Genomic DNA, 21,596 nt, shown 5'->3' with positions numbered 1-21,596 from the left:
TCTGATCTAGAGCAGCACCAAAGAAAACCCTCCCCCTTGTGGCACTGACACTAGGTAAAGACATCACAACCAAACTGTGAGGAATGGAGATCCTGCCCCTCTGTCAGTATGTCCCAACAGCTGTTGGTCCACATGGGAAATGTGCCAATGCCTAGATCCATCTGCAGTAAAGTAAGTGACCCTGCAAGCCTCTTGGAACTCCCTGCAGGCAGGATTAACTGTTGGAACTGTTAGCCTCAAGGGAATAAAGTTGTCATAACACTATTGGAGATAGGGACTCACTATGCAGACCTAGCCAGGCTGCAACTCACTAAGTAGACCAAGCTAGCCTAGAACTTGCCCAAATCTGCCAGATCCAGCCCCTCAAGGGCTGGGATTAAATAATGCTGCCATTGGGTGCGACACCAAACCAAGCACCTTTTCTTTCTTTAAAAGAAACTATTTCCGCAAGATGGCAGTAGTGCTCCAGGTATGTGTACAAATGCGCGATCTTCCCCCGCCCATCCCGTCTCAAAAAAAAAAAAAAAAATACTAATCAGAATCAAAGGCATCTGGAAACATGGCAGCTGCTTTATATTTGCTTTGTATGGACAAGTTCACACAGTAAACTGTTCCTTTCTGTCTGAAACCAAACTGAGGACTATCTCTCTCACCACCATTCTCAGCAAGTCTTGATTTCTTAGGAATATATACTACCATTCTTTGCTTTGTCCCTTATCTTTGGCAATCCAAATTATCAACTTGTTCCTTTATGAGGAAATCTTCATAAGCCTGGCCTAAAAGAAATTCAGAAAAATCAATGGCAGAAATAGGCCATCTGTAAGCATTCTGAATTGACTTACTAATATTAATAACAAAATTACTTTGATTACTGTTAAAACAACAAAGACTACTGCAATAGGAATTTTTCAACAGGGGAGAAATAAACCAGGCTCAATCCTGAATATAGCAAAGGCAGCTGGAGATTTACAGCCAAGGCACTAAAAGGGGGTAGGGGGAGAATAAGAACATGGAAAATGTCTGGGCACAATGCATGGGAGGGGGTCTTGCTGATGAGACAATAACAAGGTTCTTCTTATAACCAAACTGCCTAAAGGAGTGTCTCAACTGCAAACAAACAAACAACAAACAAATACATAAATAAATAAATAAGGGTTCAGATGCACTGGGGTACAGCTGGGGGAATATGTTGTTCAATAAGCAGGGAGGTCCTGGATGCCATCACCAGCACAGCAAACCAAGCATGGTGGTATATGACTGTAACTCCAGCACAAGGTAGAAACAGATGAGAAAATCCTGTCTCAAAATCAATCAGTCAATCAATCAATAAAAAATTCCAAAGAAGAGTTTTTGTTGTTGTTTTTAAACAAGAGACTCAGAAAAGTAGATAAGGTTTGGTTAAGGAGGTGGTTACTAGTGGAGGCTGTAAATTAGTCCTTACCGAACCCAGGGCCTTTCACTTGCTAGGCAAGTGCTCTACCACTGAGCTAAATCCCCAACTCGAAATTTCTCAAATATATATAAATCACAACCAGAAGTTGCTCACACTTTGTCTCTGTATCTCTCTCTCTCTCTCTCTCTCTCTCTCTCTCTTTTTTTTTTTTCCGAGACAGGGTTTCTCTGTGTAGCTTTGTGCCTTTTGTGGATCATGATGTATCTCTTAACACAAGTCTTTCCCCATATACACGGAAATGAGTAACAGTCCTTAACTGGTTAGTCTTATTAACATCAGTAAAGGAGACTGAGATCTAACACAGGTTTTTTTTTTTTTATTATTGATTATGGTTAGCTAGAATACTGGATCACTTAGTCTCCCATCTACTAAAAACAAGATATAATATTTAGAAAGAAAACTATCACTCATTTTCTATCATGTAGAATCTAGGGGGAGAAGGGCCACAAAAATTTACTAGAAAACAGGAAAAGGATAAGAGATGGGAAGTTAGGGTACTGGGGATGAATATAATCGAAGGATGGTATGAGTGAATGAAAATGTCATAGGAAAGTTATTATTCTATACAATTAATATACAATAAAAACCCTACATCTAACTTAATGGTGAGTGAGAAAATAGTGAAAGAATTCCTAACACACCCAATAATAGAAAAGAACTCATTCCTCACAATTCTGAGTAGAATCCTAAAGATAATGAAAGCAGAAAAATGAAATAAAAACCATTAGTATTATTGAAAACTTAGATGTTATGTAATTATAAATACAACAGAATGTATCAAACTGTCTAAGCATCAAAGCAATCTATAAAACCAAACTATTTTCCTATATACTCACAAACATGGGGAAATCCAATTATATAAAAATTAGCACAGCTGGGCACGGTGGTACATGCCTTTGGTCTGTCCCAGCATTCCACTCAGGAGACAAGCACAAGTGGAGCTCAAAAAGTCTGAGACCAGCCAGGAAGTGGTGGCACACTCCTTTAATCCCAGCACTCGGGAGGCAGAGGCAGGCAGATCTCTGTGAGTTCGAGGCCAGCCTGGTCTACAAAGTGAGTTCCAGGACAGTAAGGATTGAAAAACCAAAACAAAGAAACAAACAAAAAACAACAACAAAAAACCCTCTAAGTCCAGCCTGCCAAAGTAACCAGTTCCAGGCCAAGCAAGGATACATAGAATCTGTCTCAAATCAAAACAAGACTAAACTAAACAAACAAAAAAATGAAGTAGATAACATGTATAATACTACCAATAATTGTCAACTGACCAGATATAAAAGACAAGTTTTAGTTAGAACCTCATAAAATTACTAGGAACTACCAGGATCAACTATGGGGAGATGGTTTGATCATAAAGGTATTAAAGACATGAATTTTACTTCCCTTGACCTATTTGATGCTACTCTATTTTATCATTGCGAATATCCTTGAAATTCAAGACCTCGAGTGCATTTGTTTGATGTTAATATTAGCATTGCTTTTTTCCGTGTGTAGTTATTGGGCCCCAAACCTATTTTCTAATTTTTGTGGTGAGGGAATGAATGAACTCAGATACTGTGCATTCTGGGTAAGCACTCTGCCACTCATCTAAAGCTGCATCCCACTTTTAAGTTTTTATTTTGCAACAGGGTCTCACTAAGTTGCTCAGATGGCCTCAAATTTGTGACCCTCCTGCATGCACTTCTCAGGTAGTCAGGACGGCAGCTTTCTTGTTAGCCAACACGGCCTCTAGCACTTCTCCATTTGCTCTCCTTGCTCAAGGCAATGAGACAGACGCGTTTCTGTGTCCATATACCTAAGCAAGCACTTAATGCTGCTTTAAAACAGCACCTTCAAACAGGCATGGTGATATGTTCCTGGGAGCTGGGAGGTGGCAGCAGAAAGCAGGATTAAAGAGCTTGGCTACATTAAGCTCCTGGGCAGCCTGGACTCGGTGAAAGCTGTCAAAACAAACAAAAAACAAATCCAGGGAGTTGGGGGTGGGACTAACACTTTCAACTAGTCAGTTTCTTATGCTTCAGGAAAACGTAAAATGGTCAGAGGAATAAAAGTGACAATAGGATTCTAGGGAGCGCTGGGCCCGAGGCTTCAGCAACTAAAGTCCCGCCCCATAACTTCCGGATGAGCAAACTTCCCGAAAGTTGCGGGCTGCCCCGACCTTTTCACCAGGAATAAAAATGTTTTCAGGTCAACATCAAGCATTTACCCAGAACTCCTGAACTAACTCAGAAGAAAAAGGGTGGACCAGTTTAAAATTAGGGCCAGCTGGGCTTCTTTACTGAATGGACTTGTATAAACCGGAAGTCATGGCGATAACGCAGTAACTGCGCTATTTGATTTGAAACTACATCCTCGGGATGGCAGTAGTGCTCCATATACTGTTCCAGTAACTACAGCAAGCGGTCCTCCTCCCGCCTTTCGCAACCACAAAAAAAAAAGTCATCAGCAATCCAAGTTCCTAGAAGCATGGGTAATAGGATCATTAGAAAAGAAAAGAAAAAACAAAAAAACCTCCATATTTTTTTGTCTGTTTTTCACCTAAAACCAAACAGAGGCTGAGAATCATTATGCTTATCAAGCATTTTAAAAAGTAGTAATTTTAGGTCAGGCATCATGGCACAAGCCTTTAATCCCAGCATCTGGGAGGCAGAGGCAGCCAAAACTCTGTGAGTTCCAGGCCAGCCTGGTCTACAAAACTAGTACAGGCAGGGCGATATTGAGCGACCCTGTCTTGAAAATTAATTAATTAACTAATAAGTTTGTTTCCTCCATGTGCTGCAGTCTGTAGTCTGAGCTGATGGAGAATTCCCTGAGCCTATGAGTTCCTGGCCAGTCTATGTAAGAAACAAAACAACACAATAAAACAAAAATCTCATAGCTAACTATCATAGCTCTGCTCTTGTTCACTGGGCATCACATGTCTAGAATTTTTCCAAGTTATCAAAAGAGATCCAAACCTAAGAAAAACTTAAACTTTAAAAAAAGAAGAAAGAGAGGGACTCAAGGCCAGGAGTACCTCTCTAGGTAACAAACTGTGTCCTATTTTTGGTTTGTCTTGGCATCTCCAAAGTAATTGCCCATTTTCAGAAAAAGGACCTAGGCCATAGACTTTGTCTGTTGAATTGTTGGCAGCCTTTTGGCCAAAACCTTAAGAGGAGTTCCCAGGGAATTCTCATCACGATATCTAATCCATGGCAGGATCCATGTGTATGTGTGTTATTATATGCCAGTCAGAAATTACTCCAGTGTTCTCTTACGCATTTATTAACTAAAGCTCCTAGAAGGAAGAACAGAGCTGTCCCTGTGTTAAAGAGTTTATAAGGCCGATAGACTGAACTTTAATGTTAATTAAATTAGGTAATACCTAGTTAATAGGTATTGCAAACCAGAGCCAAATTAATTGGGCTATTTTCAGTCCCTCTGAAAGCCATCCACTGCCTGCTGGTGTCTGACCTAACATCCTTGTGACTATCAAAACCTTGAAATGTATTCTTAGCAGACCAATAGCTCTCATCAATCCAAAAGGTTTTTCCCTTGACTAATAACCCACATACCTGTGACCCCTTACCAATACGCTTGGTAAATACTCTGATTTATGACTTTGCTTTACAACTAATAAAGTATCACGCAACTACCTTGACTGTGGAACATAGTATTTGTGTTCTGGGGTCAAGGTCATGTTGGCTCTAGAATAAACTATCATCTCTTATTCCCTTGAGCAAAGTGTGGTAATTCAGCCCAGTAATCCTAATGCTCTAGAGGCTGAGGCAAGAGGAGTAGGACAAGTTTGAGGCCAGCCTAGACTACAAGTGTGACCTTGTCTAAAAAATAAAGAAAAAAAGGAAAAGAAGGCCAAGAAGCCAAATAACAAAAAGATTTCATTCCTGACTCCTAAGCCATCTGCCAAAATCAGATATATAATTTTCAAGTTCTCATTTTTAGTGAATCATAAGTTATTGACATTCATTTAATATATTTACCCATATGTGCTACATATTATGTATTATATAAATGCACATTAAGGTGGAAATGACGATTTGACTCATATTGAGTAGAATTTTCTCTAGTCTTCTGTATCTGCATGCTTCCATATTAATATATTTTCCCTAGATGGAAATCTTTTTATATTTATTCTTGGAAGTAGATCCTCTTCCAAATTACAAAAATAGCACCATTGCTGGCAATGTCTTCTCATTTTGAGAATTATAAAACCAAAACAATTTAGTAAAAATCTTAATCAAAATTAGAACAACTTCTTTATATATTCTCATATTTCCCCTATCTACATAGCACACATAGCATGTGCACATACATGTTGTGGAATATTAGTTTAAGATGTGTTACATTTGTTTATGCTGTGGAACATTTAATGATGCAAAGATGTGTTGCATTTTTTTATGTTGCATTTGTTTTACTCTGTGAAGCTGTGTTACTTTGCCTGCCAAAAACACCTGATTGGTCTAATAAAAAGCTGAACAGCCAATAGCTAGGCAGGACAGGGATAGGCGGGCTGGAAGGCAGAGAGAATAAATAGAAGGAGAAGGGGGAGGAGTGAAAAAAGGAGAGGGAGAAGAAGACGTCAGAGGCCAGCCAGCCACTCAACTACACAACCAGCAACCAAGGAAGAAGGAGAGAAAAGATAGACAGAAATAGAAAAAGCTAAAAGACCGGAGGCCAAAGGTAGGTGGGATAATTTAAGTAAAGAAAAGCTGGCTAGAAATAAGCCAAATTAAGGCCTGGTATTCATAAGTTAGAATAGGACTCCGTGTATTTATTTGAAGGGTGGTGGGCCCTTCAAAGAGTAAAAAAACTAAGAAAATCCAACTACACACACACACACACACACACACACACACACACATACACTTAACCTAAAACCCTGGTTACTTTGTACCTGAAGTGTTCAGATAGGTTTCCCTACCACTTATTACCGCTTATTACAATTTGAAGTCTCACAAACATGCTAACTACTCTTTGGAATATGTACTTTTTTTCCTTGAGTCTCTCATTGTTGTACCCCAGGTTGACCTTGAACTCAAAGAGATCCATCCTGCCTATGACTCCTGAGTGCTGGGATTAAAGGCAATGCCATTACACCTAGCCCTGGAATATGTTATATTATTAATGTTTCTTCTAAATTTCTGTGGCTTTAGAATTAAACATTTCTTCAAATTACAAACTAGTCATGGATAAAAAGTGCAGAGGTTACCAGTACCACAAATTCAAGCAGACAGGGGATTTCATAAAGTATTTGTTTTTAGTCTCCTGTTTTCTATGATCAGGTGGAAATATATATTAAATCACAAATGGCCAACAAGTCATGTTTCATGAGCAATTATTTCTGCACATATTTGTTCTGAATTGATTCTCAATTCTTAAAATCTTTGGACTGCACAACTTCAGTTTTCCAGAAAGACTATTAAGAGCCAATGGCACGGCCGGGCGGTGGTGGCGCACGCCTTTAATCCCAGCACTCGGGAGGCAGAGGCAGGCGGATCTCTGTGAGTTCAAGGCCAGCCTGGACTACCAAGTGAGTTCCAGGAAAGGCGCAAAGCTACACAGAGAAACCTTGTCTCGAAAAACCAAAAAAAAAAAAAAAAAAAAAAAAAAAAAAAAAAAAAAGAGCCAATGGCAGTACATCTTTAAGTTTTCTACCTATTTATTCCTTTTATATACATCACTGTGGATGGAACCCACAGCCTTGCACATGCTAGGTAAGTGCTCTAGCACTGAGCTGTACTCCTAGCCCCAGTTTAAATATTATAAAAGTGATTTGTGTTATTTAATTAAATTGACTTAGTCCCCTCATTATTTAAATAACCCACATTCTTTTGTGTGAGAGACAGGGTCTCAGCCCAGGCTGTCCTCAAACCTGCTATGTAGCTGACACTGGTCTTGAACTCTTGATGTACCTCTCAAGTGCTGTGCCCAGTTATTCCTGTATTATCTAGGTCAGTCCTAAAACCATACATAAAACATTTCTATTTTTTTCTTTTTTTAGTACACTATAAATGGAGTTTGGTGCATGAGTCCTTCACTCAACACAGGACAGTAAGCATTAACTACTGACAGGAAACATGACTTTGGGGGGAGGTAAACCTCATAGCGTTTCCTTCTTAAAAAACATTTTTATTTACTTTTATTGTAGGAATGTTTTGCTTGCATGTCTCCTACTTGTGTGCCTTGTCCTCATGGAGGTTAGATGAGGGCATCAGATCTCCCGGAGCTGGAGTTAGAGGAGGCTATGAGCTACAATCCGGGTACTGGGAATTGAACCCAGATCCGCAAGAGCAGCCAATACTCTTAACCACTGAGCCATCTCCCTAGCCCCCTCAACCTTGTAGTTGAGCAAATACAAAGACTAACATGCATCTTGGAAAAAAGAAACAAAAAGTCCACCAAAAACAAAGAAAAAACAGCAAGTGGAGCAAATACTCTTAAAATGCTGTATAGCTATCTCATCTTTGATCCATTCATTCTACTGTTGTGTTTATTAGACAACATATGTGTGGTCACATGTGTGTATATAGCTGACAGGACTTACTGGTATAAATTTTGACTTGTATAATATGTAAGTAATATCCTTGCCTCTTCGTTGCTTCTATTATAGCTTTCTCAGGTCTCATATCACAAACTTCATCAAATGTCATTAGATGTAGAAATTAAAGATAGCATTAGATGTGCATATAAATTACGAGTGAGGTCTTTTAAGAGCCTTTGGGAGCTATTGGGGATATGGGGATATGGAAGGACAGAAAGTGTGTCACAAGGTACAAGGTAACAGAAGGGATACATGTTATCAAAGTATATTAAACATCTGTATGAAAATGTCATAACTGTCAGGTATGATGGCTCATGCCTAATTCCTGCACTTGATTGGCAGGAGAATGGCCACCAATTTGAGGACAATCTGGACTGTATCATGATTTCCAGACTAGTCTGAATTTGAGTCTCAAGCCCTGGGGCTCTCCCCACAAAAGAGGAAAATACCATAGTAAAACTCACTACTCTGTACAGTTAATACATGCCAGTAAAAGGTGAGGTCTTTAAATCTTGCATAGAAATACAATTATTTTTAGAGAAAAAGACATGGTTATTTTCCAATTATATTTTGAATGGTACTGGGTTTTTCCTTTTCTGCAATTATTTCAAACATTACATGTTTTCTAATTTCAACATTTGAAATCTAAACACAAGAGTTAAGTTAAAATGTCAAGGCTGCAGTTGAAGAGATGACTCAGTGGTTAAGAGCATTTGTTGCTCTTCTAGAGGACCTGAGTTCTGTTCCCAACACCCGCATGTTAGCTCACAACAGCTACAACTCCAGTTCCAGGGGATTTGATGCCCTCTTCTGGCTTCTGCTGGCACCATTCACATATGTGGTGTACAGACACTCATGCAAACAAAATACCCATTTGCAGAAAAGAAAGAAAGAAAGGGGAAGAAAGAAAGAAAAGAAAGAAAGAAAGAAAGAAAGAAAGCGTTTTTAAAGAAACTTTAAGGCAAATAAACGACTGGCAGTTACCCAATTAGTTCTTTGGTTTGAAGGTTTCCAAATACTTCCTTTGTGCCTATATGCTCAACTTGACTTAAACATGTATGTAATAAGGAGAGAAAGAAACATTGTTTTTCTTGTGCTCCCTAACCAGAAACAGCCCCATTCTAAAGTTCCAAGAATGACAACAAGAGAGAACTAAAGTTCCAACAATTTGTTTCTTCATTCCTAAGACAAAGGCATATGTTTCTCCCGTATAAGGGCCTAGAGAATGGCTTTCAATTGTTCCAAAGGTTGGGCGTAGTGGCACATGCATTTAGTCCCAACACTCAGGCAGAGGTAGGCAGAGCTCTGTGAGCTTAAGCCTGGTCTAGAAAGTGTGCATATGGAACCTGGAAAATGCCCTTTCCCTACATCACTTCTACTCTCACAAAAGGAATCCACCAATCCTCTTTTCGCACACCTCTGTACTTTTCTATGACTTTTCTATGGAGTGTGACTTCATGACCACGTTCAAAAGGCAGTCTTGGGACAAAGGGATGTCTGTGAGAAAGGTTAACTGATGTAACCACTGAACAGCATTGCTTTTCTGATTAGTGTTTGTACAGTTCTATAAATCTCCACACAAACTAAGTCACATCAATGACTTCGCTTTCATTTTCTCGCTCCCTTAAAGCACGAGGGGCAGCATGGGAGTTGAACTGTAGTTTACTTCAGCACAGGTGAATTTAAGGTTCTCTGTTAAGGGGGCTGGGGAGACAGCTCAGTGGTTAAGGGCCTAGGTTCAATTCCCAGCACCCACATGGCAGTTCACAACTGTCTGTAACTCCAGTTCCAGGGTACCTGACACCCATGGGAAAACACCAATGCACAAAAAATTAAAAGAAGATTCTCTGTTAAGGAAAAGATAGGGGTACATTCTGCCTTTCCTGCAATGTTTCTTTCCTTTGACCTTTTACTTTGAAATAGCTTTTTTTAGTTATTTTATTTATGTATTTATTTTTTTTCTGGAGCTGAGGACCAAACCCAGGGCCTTGCGTTTGCTAGGCAAGCGCTCTACCACTGAGCTAAATCCCCCCCCCCCCCCCGAAATAGCTTTTGAACTGACATGAAGACAATGACTGAAGAGTAGTCTCCATCAGCTATAGCTGCTCTCTCCTGGTATTGGTCATGTTTGAATTCCTGGGACCCAGGAAGGTACTATTGCTTTAGGCTTCCATTCACCCTTTGGCTAGATGTAGTGTTTTAATGTAAACTAAGATGTATGTGAACACAAAGTTGTTTGGTTTGGTTTGGTTTGGTTTTTGCTTTTCCAAGGCAGGGTTTCTCTGCGTAGTCTTAGCTGTCCTGGAACTTGCTCTGTAGACCAGGCTGGCTTCGAACTCACAGATCTGCCTGTCTCTGCCTCCCATGTGCTAGGATTAAAGGTGTGCGCCACAACCACCAGGCAAATATGAAGTTCTCCCACTTGAAGATTTCTATGACTTCAGGCTACCTTATCTGTGGTCCACAAGTCTAACTTCAGAAACAATGCACCATCTTCACACATGTAGCCTCCTTAGTATAGCATGTTGGGAAGCTATTACTTCAATGCACACAGCTTAACCTAGCTGGCACAGCATTCTCCCTACCACTTGCTTATCTGCAGTGGGCTGATGAGTCACTTTATTACTTTCATATATTACTCAAGACCATGGAAACATGCTGTTTCATCAAATATCTCCATTCATTCTGTGGCTTACCTTAATCAAGAGCATCCTCAATGACAGCCAGGCCCATCATCAATTTCCCCAGTAACTTCTTTGCCTTTGTAAACATGGATGAAGGCTCAGTAGTAGAGGTGAAATACCCTGAGTAAACAGTGTTCAAGTGGTCAGTAAACATTACAGCAATATACCAGAATAAAATTGCTTCCTCTTTTGTAAGTGGTCATTACCAACACTATCATTGGTACAGAGATGATTGGTTGGTACAGTATCATTGGCTCATGTACAGTGAATCCTATGAAATACTCGATATTTCTTACTATGCTGTGACCAAATGATCCAGGGTTCCTGGTGTGCTTAAATTTCCCATCAGAGGACAACTTGGCAGGCCTATGACAAATCCTCATTAGAAAAATGCTAAGAAGCAGGCAGTTGAATAATACCTGCTAACATGAATCAACAGTTAGGTCCCAATATCATGAGTTTCATTTTTTTTAAAGGAATATAAAACTATTTATTGACCACTGTTCACCATTATTTACAATAAAGTAAATATACAGTTGGATGACATTCTGATACTATAAAGTTACTTTTCTGGCTCATTGAACCAGAACCCAAATACTGAAAAGATTGATCCTACCAGTTTCATTTTTATTATTTGAATGACAACAGGCTTAAATAAAGGAAGTCTCACCCCTTATGAAAACTGAGGTACCAGCATGTCCGTCTAGATTCCCTCAACTTGTGGGTCATGACTACCTTGAGGGTCGAACAACCCTTTCACAGGGCTCGCCTAAGACCATCGGAAAACAGATATTTACATTATGATTCATAACAGTAGCAAAATTACATTCACAAAGTAGCAAGGAAATAATTTTATGGTTGGGGGGGTCACCTGCTCTAGAGGATGCCTTCCACTAGGTCCTGGGGAAAGCCGCAATAGGCACTGTAGCTGTTACATCTTGAGCCTACAAAAGACTTTTTTGTTTCAATACAATATTTTTATTACTTCTTTGAGTTTCATACAATGTCTTTTCATCACATTCATACCTCTTTCCTCCCCTTAACCCTTCTAGATTCAGCCCTTACCTCCTTCTCCTTCCCAAATTCCTGTCTTTTTAATTAGTTAGTTAATTTTTTTCCAGCCTGATCACAATGTTTCTCCTCCCTCCGTCCTCTCCTCCCACTCCCTCCCCCCCATCCATTCCTCCTTTTGCTTCAGAAAAGGGCAAGCCTCCCACGTATATCAGCCACAGAAAAAAAGACTTTTGAACCTTCTGATTGTATAATCTGTGTCCCTGTTGATGGAATTACCTGTTGTGGCACAATGGCACCCACTTCTTTAGGCTCTCCTTGCTCTTGACAATGGAGTATCAATTGTGAGTGTCTTGAGACTCGGGAAAGCACACCAGCTCCCTCCGCTCCAGCTCACTACCTTATTTGTCTCCTAGCCAGGCGACAAATGCCCAAAGCCTCCCACAAAGACCTGGGTGCTTTGTTTCTGCCCGGATTTCACTAGACATGAGCCACACGACTTCCTGTAATTGACCTAACTGGTAGTTGTCTTCAGTTCTGCAACCACATTGTCAGTCCCCCATTAGTTAATTCCCGTGGATCCCATCAAACTCTGAATTTGAAATTGAAGGTCTGCTCAGGGCCTAGGCCCACTTAACTTTACCAAAGAGCCAACCTTTCTTAACTGCTAGACTTACTGGAGATCTCACTCACAGCACAGGATTTTGGCAAACAACTTCCTCTGGGTAGTAATATTGTTCTGGAAAACCTGATTAGCCCTGCTGCTACTATTCCCATTCATTGGCGGAAACAAACAAACAAACAAACAAACACCTGTTTGAGGAAGGATCCAGGAAAGAAAGCTGCCTTCCCATTGCTCTGATGGGGACATCACACAGGCCTGCAGCACCCACTCTCACTAGTTATGCTTTGTTTTCAAAAATCCCACTTCCACTCTACCTAGGGTTAACAGATCTGCCCCTTCATTCAGCCAAGGTCCCCTACTCTCAGCCAAGTCACTTGCTTCAGTGAGTAATCCCTCAGTGATCCAAGGCTAAGAGAAAGAGGACTCTGGAATTTAGCTCCCAGAGAAATGCAAATTTAGGCACCATGTCAGGTGACTTAGGTCTCAGGGTCAGATTCCCAAGGAATCCTCCATTTTCTCACCAAGGTCTTTGGCCTTTATGTTCAATAGGAGGCAACGTGGCTGGAACTCTAAATGGAGGATCGAGGGAACGCCACAGCCCAATTCCTTATTATTATGTCTCTCCTGGAGTGACTTTATAAATTCCAGCCCAAAGGGACACGAGTTTGTCTCATAGGTTCACTGGATGTTGGATCACAACCACATCTCCTTCACACATGAACCATTAGTGTTTCCTACGACTTTATGATGGACTCATTAAGGCTTAGATCAGTCTTACAGTGTTTTCTCCTAAGATACAGTGCACACAGAGAATTTAGAAAGTTGCCCTATCTTGATCAGGAAGGAAAGCAATGTCATATGCTCTTGAACTAAACACTCATAATTCTCGGCAAATTTACTCCCATTTTTTTCAGTACACATATATAATTATGTATCATGGTCAGTAAACTGCAACAAATTTATAACAAAATTGGATTTACACACACATTTTAAATTTCAAACCTGTATTTCTGATTTCTGGGTAGATTAAAATATCCTGAAATATTTGAAAGGCCTGGTTTTTAGATAAATAAAAGATTTCCCAAGTGTTTCTTCATTGACCTTGTTCATTAAAGAATATTAGTTGCTCCCTTAATATTAAAAAATCTATATAGCACATAAAATAATTATAATATTACCAGTCAAAGAATTTATTAGCGAGGCCTTACCTAACCTGCCATGTGGTAATGAAACAGGTACTACATATTAAAGCTGAATGAAGAAACATAGAAACTCTATCCAAATTTTCATCTCAAAAATGTCTTTGAATACTGTAAAATAAACAGAACTTAACAACCAAAGGTTAACATTGGCATTTCTCTTGAAAATTGCCAACACAGTAGATTTCAAGCATTCTCACCACACATGGGAAAAAGTAACTTGTGGCATTCAACTTGATTGTGCTTATCGTGTGTGTGTGTTATATACCTGAATACACTAATTTTCATGTGTTAATCCTGTTTCAATAAAGGCAGAAAAAACTATCAGTTTAGAAATTAGTCACCATACAGAATTCAGTTGTTTTGATCTTAAAGGTAGGTTTCTTTTTAAAAACAAAAAGAATAGGTACTTCCGAAATTCAGTCACACATGTATATATTCTAAGAAAACTGGCCAGCAGATGCATTCACACCCTCGTACGTTACATCTTTTTATAGAAGTATAAGTACAATATAAATATGAATACACAACAGTGGCTGAGATGTTCAAGTTGAATAGCACAGTCATTCCGGTTTAACACTGACCAGGTCTGAAAGTATAAACCTTTAAACAATTTTTATAAGGAAATGGTTGTAAATAACCATGTACATAAACATAACCAGATGCATGCTGGGTATGGCTTTGCGCAAAGTGTTCAGCGCTAACACATACCATTTGCTCTCCTACAAATCACTATAGGCTTCTAGGTGCTTGAAATTATTACTACTATCTGTATTTTACCCCAGAAGACCTTTCTATTTCAAGAAATGGTAAAAGTTCACCAGCTGCTGGCAAAGTATTCAGATTTTGAGAAATTACAAAGTAAAAACAAACGGTACCTTAATCACAAAACCAACTAAAACGGACTTGCCACACATTCTCATAGCTTCGCTTTGCATGCGGAACATATGCTTTTTTTTTTAATGGGCAAATTCCCTAGTACTTTGGGCATTAAATTATTAACTTTCCTCATTTGTAGCTTTACGGCTTTTAAAATATTAGTAATATCTAGAATATTGCTGCTTTAAAAAATTCTCCCCGCTTTCGTATTTTCTAGAAACAACCATGTCTCCGACTTACAACATACTCAAGAGCCATGTTGGAAAAAGCGATGCAAGGTTACACGACCTCTAGCCGATGACCTTTTAGCTGCTTCATCTCCGGTCCTCTGGTGTCCTCTGTGGTCTCTATTTGGCGTGGTCGGCTTCATAGACTTCTCTTGGCTTGTCCGGCTCTTTCACTCCTCTCCAAGTCTATAAAACAAAACGGATGCACCTGAGCCGTTGAGCAAGCACATAAAGTTCTGTTCCCAGCCACCTGGTATTGTCCTGTCCTCTGCAGTCAGGCTCTGCTACTAAAAAGACCCTACAAGTCGGAGGTCCCACGTGTTGATCTTCTTGGTGCCCCCAGAGGAAAGGGAGGAAAGACGGACAGCTAGAAGCCCGGGCTTGTCTGCAGGTGGCCTCCCTAGTCCCGCCTACTCTCCGGAGAGCTTCCCACAGCTTCCCAGCACCTCCCCGGCCCGCACTTCCCCTATAGGCCAGCTCCTCACACGTGGATCCCAGAGGGCGGTCTTGCCTTGGGAACAGAAGTTGAGATCCCTCCTCTGAAGATTGGCCGCTCAAAGTCTGATGAAGAAAGGTTTGGGAATTTTCCAGAAATGCCCTCACGGTGGCGGTGTGGCGCCCAGAATTCTATCAAATAGAACCGGTCTCCTCCACATGCTTCTCTCCCTCCCATATGGTGTTAGGGGGAAGAACGTGACCAAGAGACAAAGACACCAGAAACTATGGATGCCTTGTCCTTGAACAGTTTTAGAAAATCTGCTTGCATCATGGTTTTCCTTTTGGTTTTCACCCAAAATCAGAGGCCTAGTTCAAGAATTCAATTTCCACCTATCCAGTCTTTGCAATTCGCCCCCACACCCTACCCCACGCACACCCACCTCCATCCCCACCGCGCTACCCCAGCTTCACTCAGCACTTTCTCACGGAACCAAATTGTCTTGGAGTATCCGGGATGGACTCCAGGGACCCGAGGCTAGTGAGAAAAGAAAATGGTTCCAGCTGAGGGGTTGGAGACCAGCCACTCCAGGCATCACTACCAGTGCCTTGTCACTGGTCCCCTTCCCACACTCCCTGGGGAATCTGCACATACTCTGACCAGAGTACCAAACCTGTATGTTGGGGGACACTCCACAACTCCAAATTATGTGTCTAGTAGACTACAAGCATATATAATACAGCATACTCTGTATTAAGGAGAAGGGGGTTTTGATAATTATTTTAATCAATTTTATTGATTAAAATTAGAAGAAAAAGGAAGTCCACTTGCAGAGTGTCATTTAGAGTGATACACACACTCAAATATGGATAAATACTGGATGTGAAAAACTTAGCCTTGTGTGTTCGTTACCAGAGGCATTTCTTTCTCATGGCTGTATACCACTGCCAATGACTTCACTGTGTAAGTACACGTCACTGAGGGAATAGTCTTAGAGTATGTTCTTTGAAGTAAGAAGGCATTGCATCTGCTAAGAATTCAGAAAATAACCACATGCTGCTGATGAAGTTTAAGAGCTCATGTGGGAAACCACTGATAAACATTTGCATGATGTTTCAACACAGACATACAAACTCAGTTTCAGTGTATTGGGTATTTACTTCAATACAACACAAACATTTACACTAAGCTTCCTGTAAGTTTATGTTTAAATGGGATCTATTTTCATGTTTTGTATTTTTACCTGTTTCCAGGACAGTTGGTCATTATCCTGGAATTGTTTTCTAACATAATATTTTATTGATTATTTGGGAATTTCATCCAATGCACCCTGATCACACTTGCTTTCCATTCCTCCCACGTCCACAATGCAACATTTGTGATTTCCCCCCTCCCCCAAAAAAAGAAAAAAATAAATGAAGTCTAATTTGAGTTGCCTGTATACTCAATGGAGCATGGTCAAACTCCCAGTGGCCAGCTCCTTAAAGAAAACTGAGTCCTTCCCCATCATAAAATGAAACCACGTCAAAAGCTGCTTTTGTTGTTGCTATTGTTTAAGACAGGTATCATGCTGTAGCCTAGGCTGGCCTGGAACTCGTTATATAGCTCAGGTTGGCCTCAAACTCAGCATTCTACCTGCCTCAGCTTCCTGAGTGCTGGGGTTATAAATGGGTAACACCATACCTGGAATACACAGCTTTCCTTTTATGAAAATAGTTATGTTATTTTTACTTACATGTGCATATGAATGTGTGTCTGTGTCTGGGTATGTGCCCATAAGTGTAGGTGTGGGATGAGGCCAGAGACATCGAATCCCTTGCAGCTGGAGTTGTAACCATCTCTCCAGCCTCCCACTCCAAACAACTTATTGATTGGCATATTGACTGAAAGGATTAGGGTCCCTGGGAACAGATATTCAGTTTATAAAAAAAAAACTTCATTTAAATTGAGACCATAAAGATGGCTCAGCAGGAGATCCAGGTGCAATTTCCAGCACCCGCATGGTGGTTCCCAAACATCTGTAACACTAATTCCAGAGGATCAGACTCCCTCTGTTGCCCAGAAATGAATGTGGTACACATACATACATACATATTCATGTGCATAAAAACTATATATATATATATATATATATAAAATTGGAAGTAGTGGCACACACCTTCAGTCTCAGCTCTGGGGAGGCAGAGGCATGTGGTGAGTTCGAGGTCAGCAGGAGCTACATAATAACAGCCTGTCTCACCAAAACAAAACCATAAATAGCAACTACAAATGAAATACTATGGATTCCACTCAGAAATGATTTGAAGAGTTGAGTTTTCTAATCTTTATCATGCTAACATGGACAGTATGTGTTACTTGAAAACAAATGCCAAATTATAACTATACATATATGCCTCACAAGATGTAGGATCTTTTCTTTCCTCAAAATTAATTGTTTATGAATTTAAAAATTACTTAACTGAAGTCTCACTATGTAGCGGAGGCTGGCATGGACCACTCAGTATATAGCTGAGGCTGGCCTCAGACTTGAGATACTCTTGCCTTAGCCTGCTCAGTGCTGGAATTGCGGGTGTATGCTAACATGCCTGAACTTGAAACTTTTATTCTGTGCTTTCCATATATTTATATTGCTTAGTATAAAAATGGCTTAAGGCATAGTTTGTTTTTGTTGATTCTCTCCCTCCACTTGCCTCCCCCAAATCCCTGTTCCTCCTTCCTGCTGTGTCCCATTCTTCCTCAGTTCTACCCCTTTCTTCCTTCCAGTCCCACCTACTCTCTTACCCTCCTTTCCTCCATTCCTTTAGTTCCCTTCTCTAGCTGCACACTAACCTTAAGACCTCTTTTTTACCTCTCATGATCCTCTATATAGTTTCATGAACTATATCTCCTTACAAACACTCTCTCTCTCTCTATATATATATATATATAGAGAGAGAGATTATATATATATAATATATATAATATATATATATAAAATATATATAATATATATATATATAATCATATAATCCAGGCACTTTCCAGGCCTGAGCCAATGGAGGACAGAGATGATCCCCTCTAGACCGAGGTCTGGGCAGGTCACAATCAACCATGAGCTTCTGGAGCTGGACGGTCAGGCACCGTCATACCAATGCCATCTGTGGTTTCTAGGCTAAGGCACACAAGTGAAGAAAAGCAACAGCCTTGTGCCATGACCTGTGGCTGGGGCGGGTAGGACTCAACCAAGTGCCACCAGTGACTCAACCAGGAGCCCTGGTGCTGGGCAGTCTGCGGTGAGTGGGTATGGGGTGGGGAAGTAGAAGGAAGAGAGAGAGGCAGAGCAGTTCATGGACTGGAAAGAGAGGCAGATCTGAAGAGGTGACAGCGGTAAACAGGATGATGTGAATGGCCTGGTAGCCATGCAAGTCCAAGTGATGTCCAATCCTGGGCTGTTTCGGGGAGAGGACAGGGGAGGGGAGGGCAGGTCTTGGTCCTGGTCTGTGGCCCTGAGGCAGCTGGGGGGAACTGTGTTGATGTCTGTGGCTCCTGTTGCCACTAAGGGCCATGTAAAGGCCTGTGGTCTGTGCTGACATCTGGGGACATGTCGACATCTCGGCCTGGACTGCTGCCAAGGACCATGTCTGGGGCTATGGTCCTACCACAGCTGGAGTCTGTGTTGATGTCCCTGGCCCATGTTGCCACCAAAGGCCACAAAGATGCCCAAGGTCTAGGCCACAAACTGTGACATTATTGATGTCTGAGAGCTGTGCCACCACTGAGGCCAAATCAATTTGAGTGGTCAGCACTACCATCTAGGGCCTGGTATTGTCCAGGGCAGAGTTGCTACCAAGGGCTGTATCTGGGCCGTGGCCCTACTGCAGCCAGGGTCTATGATTTTGCTGAATATATTTTCTGGGCCTTTGAGCAGGGATGCTTCTCCTTCTTCTATTTCTATTATTGTTAGGTTTGGCCTTTTCATGGTGTCCCAGATTTCCTGGATGTTTTGTGATAGGAATTTTTTTAGATTTAATATTTTCTTTGACTGATGAATTTATTTCCTCTATCGTGTCTTCAATGCCTGAGATTCTCTCTTCCATCTCTTGTATTCTATTGGTGATGCTTGCTTCTGTAGTTCCTATTTGCTTACCCAGATTTTCCATTTCCAGAATTCCCTTAGTTTGTGTTTTTTTAATTGCTTCTATTTCTATTTTTAGGTCTTAAACAGTTTTATTTGTTTCTGTCAGTTGCCTGTTTTTTCTTGGTGTTCTTTAAGAGATTTATTGATTTCCTCCAATTTTTTTGTGCTGTGGGATGTCCTGTATGCTGTGAATATATGTTGCTATGATTGATAAAACACTGATTGGCCAGTAGCCAAGCAGGAAGGACAGTGTAGGCAGGACAAGGATAGAGGAGAAGGCTGGGTGGAAGGAGGCTGAGTCAGGAGACGCCAGCCAGACACAGAAAAAGCGAGATGTAAAATTACCGGTAAGCTACAAGTCACATGGCAACTTATAGATTAATAGAAATGGGTTAATTTAAGATATAAGAACAGATAGCAAGAAGCCTGAGCCATTAGGCCAAACAGTTTAAATAATATAAGTGTCTGTGTGTTTTTTGAGTCTGAGTGGCTGCTGGCCTGGGCGGGGCTGGAGATAACTCCAGCAACATTTTTGCTTGTCTTTTTCTCCATTTCTTTAAGGTATTTTTCATTTCCTCTTTAAGGACCTCTATCATCCTCATAAAGTTATTTTTAGGTCATTTTCTTGTGTTTCAGCTGTGTTGGAATGTTCAGGTCTTGCTGTAGTAGGATAGCTGGGTTCTGGTGGAGACATATTGCCTTTCTGTTTTGATTGTGTTCTTACACTGGTTTTTGGGCATCTGGACTTGGGATGATTATAGTCTAGGTGTTGATTCCTGTCTTTGTCTTTGTTGAGTAGGTGTTCTGTTCCCTGGTTTCTGTTTCCTCTCTGGTCTTCTGGCCAGAGAGGCCAAGGGTTCTGGTGACTTGTAAGTCTTCTGGTCCAGTAGGGTGTCTCTGCGGGGATTTTTTTTTTTTTTAGATTTATTTATTATGTATATAATGTTCTGTCTGCATGTATGCCTGCAGGCCAGAAGAGGGCACCAGATCTCATTACAGATGATTGTGAGCCAGCATGTAGTTGCTGGGAATTGAACTCAGGACCTCTGGAAGAGCAACCAGTGCTCTTAACCTCTGAGCCATCTCTCCAGCCTCTCTGCGGGGATTTTAAGGGCCTTGGGTCACTTGTTCCTGTCTGGCCTCCAGTAAAGCCGAAGTCTTCTTGAGTCTCTAGATGTGGCCTGGCCTCCAGTAAGGCCCAAGTCTTCTTCTGGGGTACCTAGGACCAGCCTGGCCTCAGTAGAGCAGTTGGGTCTGTTCTTCTGGATGGTGTGGACTGTATATGGGCCTATGGAATCTGTTCTTAGAGTTCCATTCTGGCTTATGTGGCCTCTGCCCGTTGCAGCTGGTGTGGTCTGTGCCTCAGTGGTGGAAGCCTGTTGTGATTGGGGTTGGGGACTCAGCTGCAGCAGGGCCAGGGGGCATGGTGTTGGCCTAGGGAAGGGTGGCAGTGGACAGAATCCAGGTAGGAGTACAGTTCTGCTGCTAGGTGGGTCACTCACCCGTTCCACCTGGTGTGGCCTGGGCCTGCTTGGCAGAAGTCTTCTGGTGTTGGGAGGAGGGCCCAGCCATGGGGGTTGGGGATTAGATGGGAGGGTGTGGGCTTGAGGACTGGTGGAGGCCAGAATGCAGGTCGGGGTGCAATTGCTGGTAGGCGTGTCACTCACCAGTTCTGGCTGGTGTGTTCTGTGGCTCAGTGGCAGAAATCTTCTGGGATTGGGGGTGGGGTCCCAGCAGTTGTAGGGCCAGGGATGAGCTGGCATGGTGGTGGGCTTAGGAAGGTCACGGTGGACAGAACAGAGTGGGACTTCAGTTCCACTGCTAGGCGGGTCACTCACCTGTTCTGGTTGCTGTGGCCTGGGCCAGCATTGGCAGAAGTCTTCTGGGGTTGGAGGAAGGGCCCGGCCGTGAGGCTGGGGCTATATAGTTTCTATTTGCAGACATATACATTTGTTTTTTTGTTTTTGTTTTGCTTTTCAAGGCAGGGTTTCTCTGTGTAACAGCCTTGGCTGTCCTGGAACTCTCTTTGTAGACCAGGCTGGCTTATAACTCATAGAGATCCACCTGCCTCTGTCTCCCAAGTGCTGGGATTAGAGGCATGTACCACCACACCTAGTGTCATCCACTGGAGCATGGTTGACCTACCAGGAGCCACACCATTAAAGAAAACTTACCCTCCCTCCTTCCGAAGTCATCAACTGCCAATAGCTACTTAGCTGGGGTAGGGACTCAGGAGCCCGTTCCCACTCCATGCTGGAATGTTGAGTTACTTATTCTGTGAGCACATGAGTACAGTGGTCCTGTCGTGTCCAGAAGGCAGTGTTTCACTCCAGTCCTCCTGAAACTCTGACTCTGACAGTCTTTCCACCTGCTCTTCTGTGATGGCCCCTGAGCTTTAGAAAGGGAGTAATAGTTGTATAGATG

The 21,596-nt window shown here is 41.6% G+C and overlaps 1 long non-coding RNA gene across 1 annotated transcript in view; it reads left to right on the top strand.

Moving 5' to 3' along the window:
* Nucleotides 1-15,876, top strand: part of LOC131920359 (uncharacterized) — a 49,682-nt gene extending 33,806 nt beyond the window's left edge. The window contains exon 2 of the long non-coding RNA XR_009381635.1: nt 14,610-15,876. This is a non-coding gene — a long non-coding RNA (uncharacterized LOC131920359). The remainder of the gene's footprint in view (nt 1-14,609) is intronic.
* Nucleotides 15,877-21,596: the final 5,720 nt, after the last annotated feature.

This window comes from Peromyscus eremicus, chromosome 1 (genome assembly GCF_949786415.1).
Source record: "Peromyscus eremicus chromosome 1, PerEre_H2_v1, whole genome shotgun sequence".
NCBI classification, from domain to species: Eukaryota; Metazoa; Chordata; class Mammalia; order Rodentia; family Cricetidae; genus Peromyscus; species Peromyscus eremicus.
Note: the sequence above shows the minus strand (reverse complement) of the source record. Positions and strands in the feature narration are given on the sequence as shown.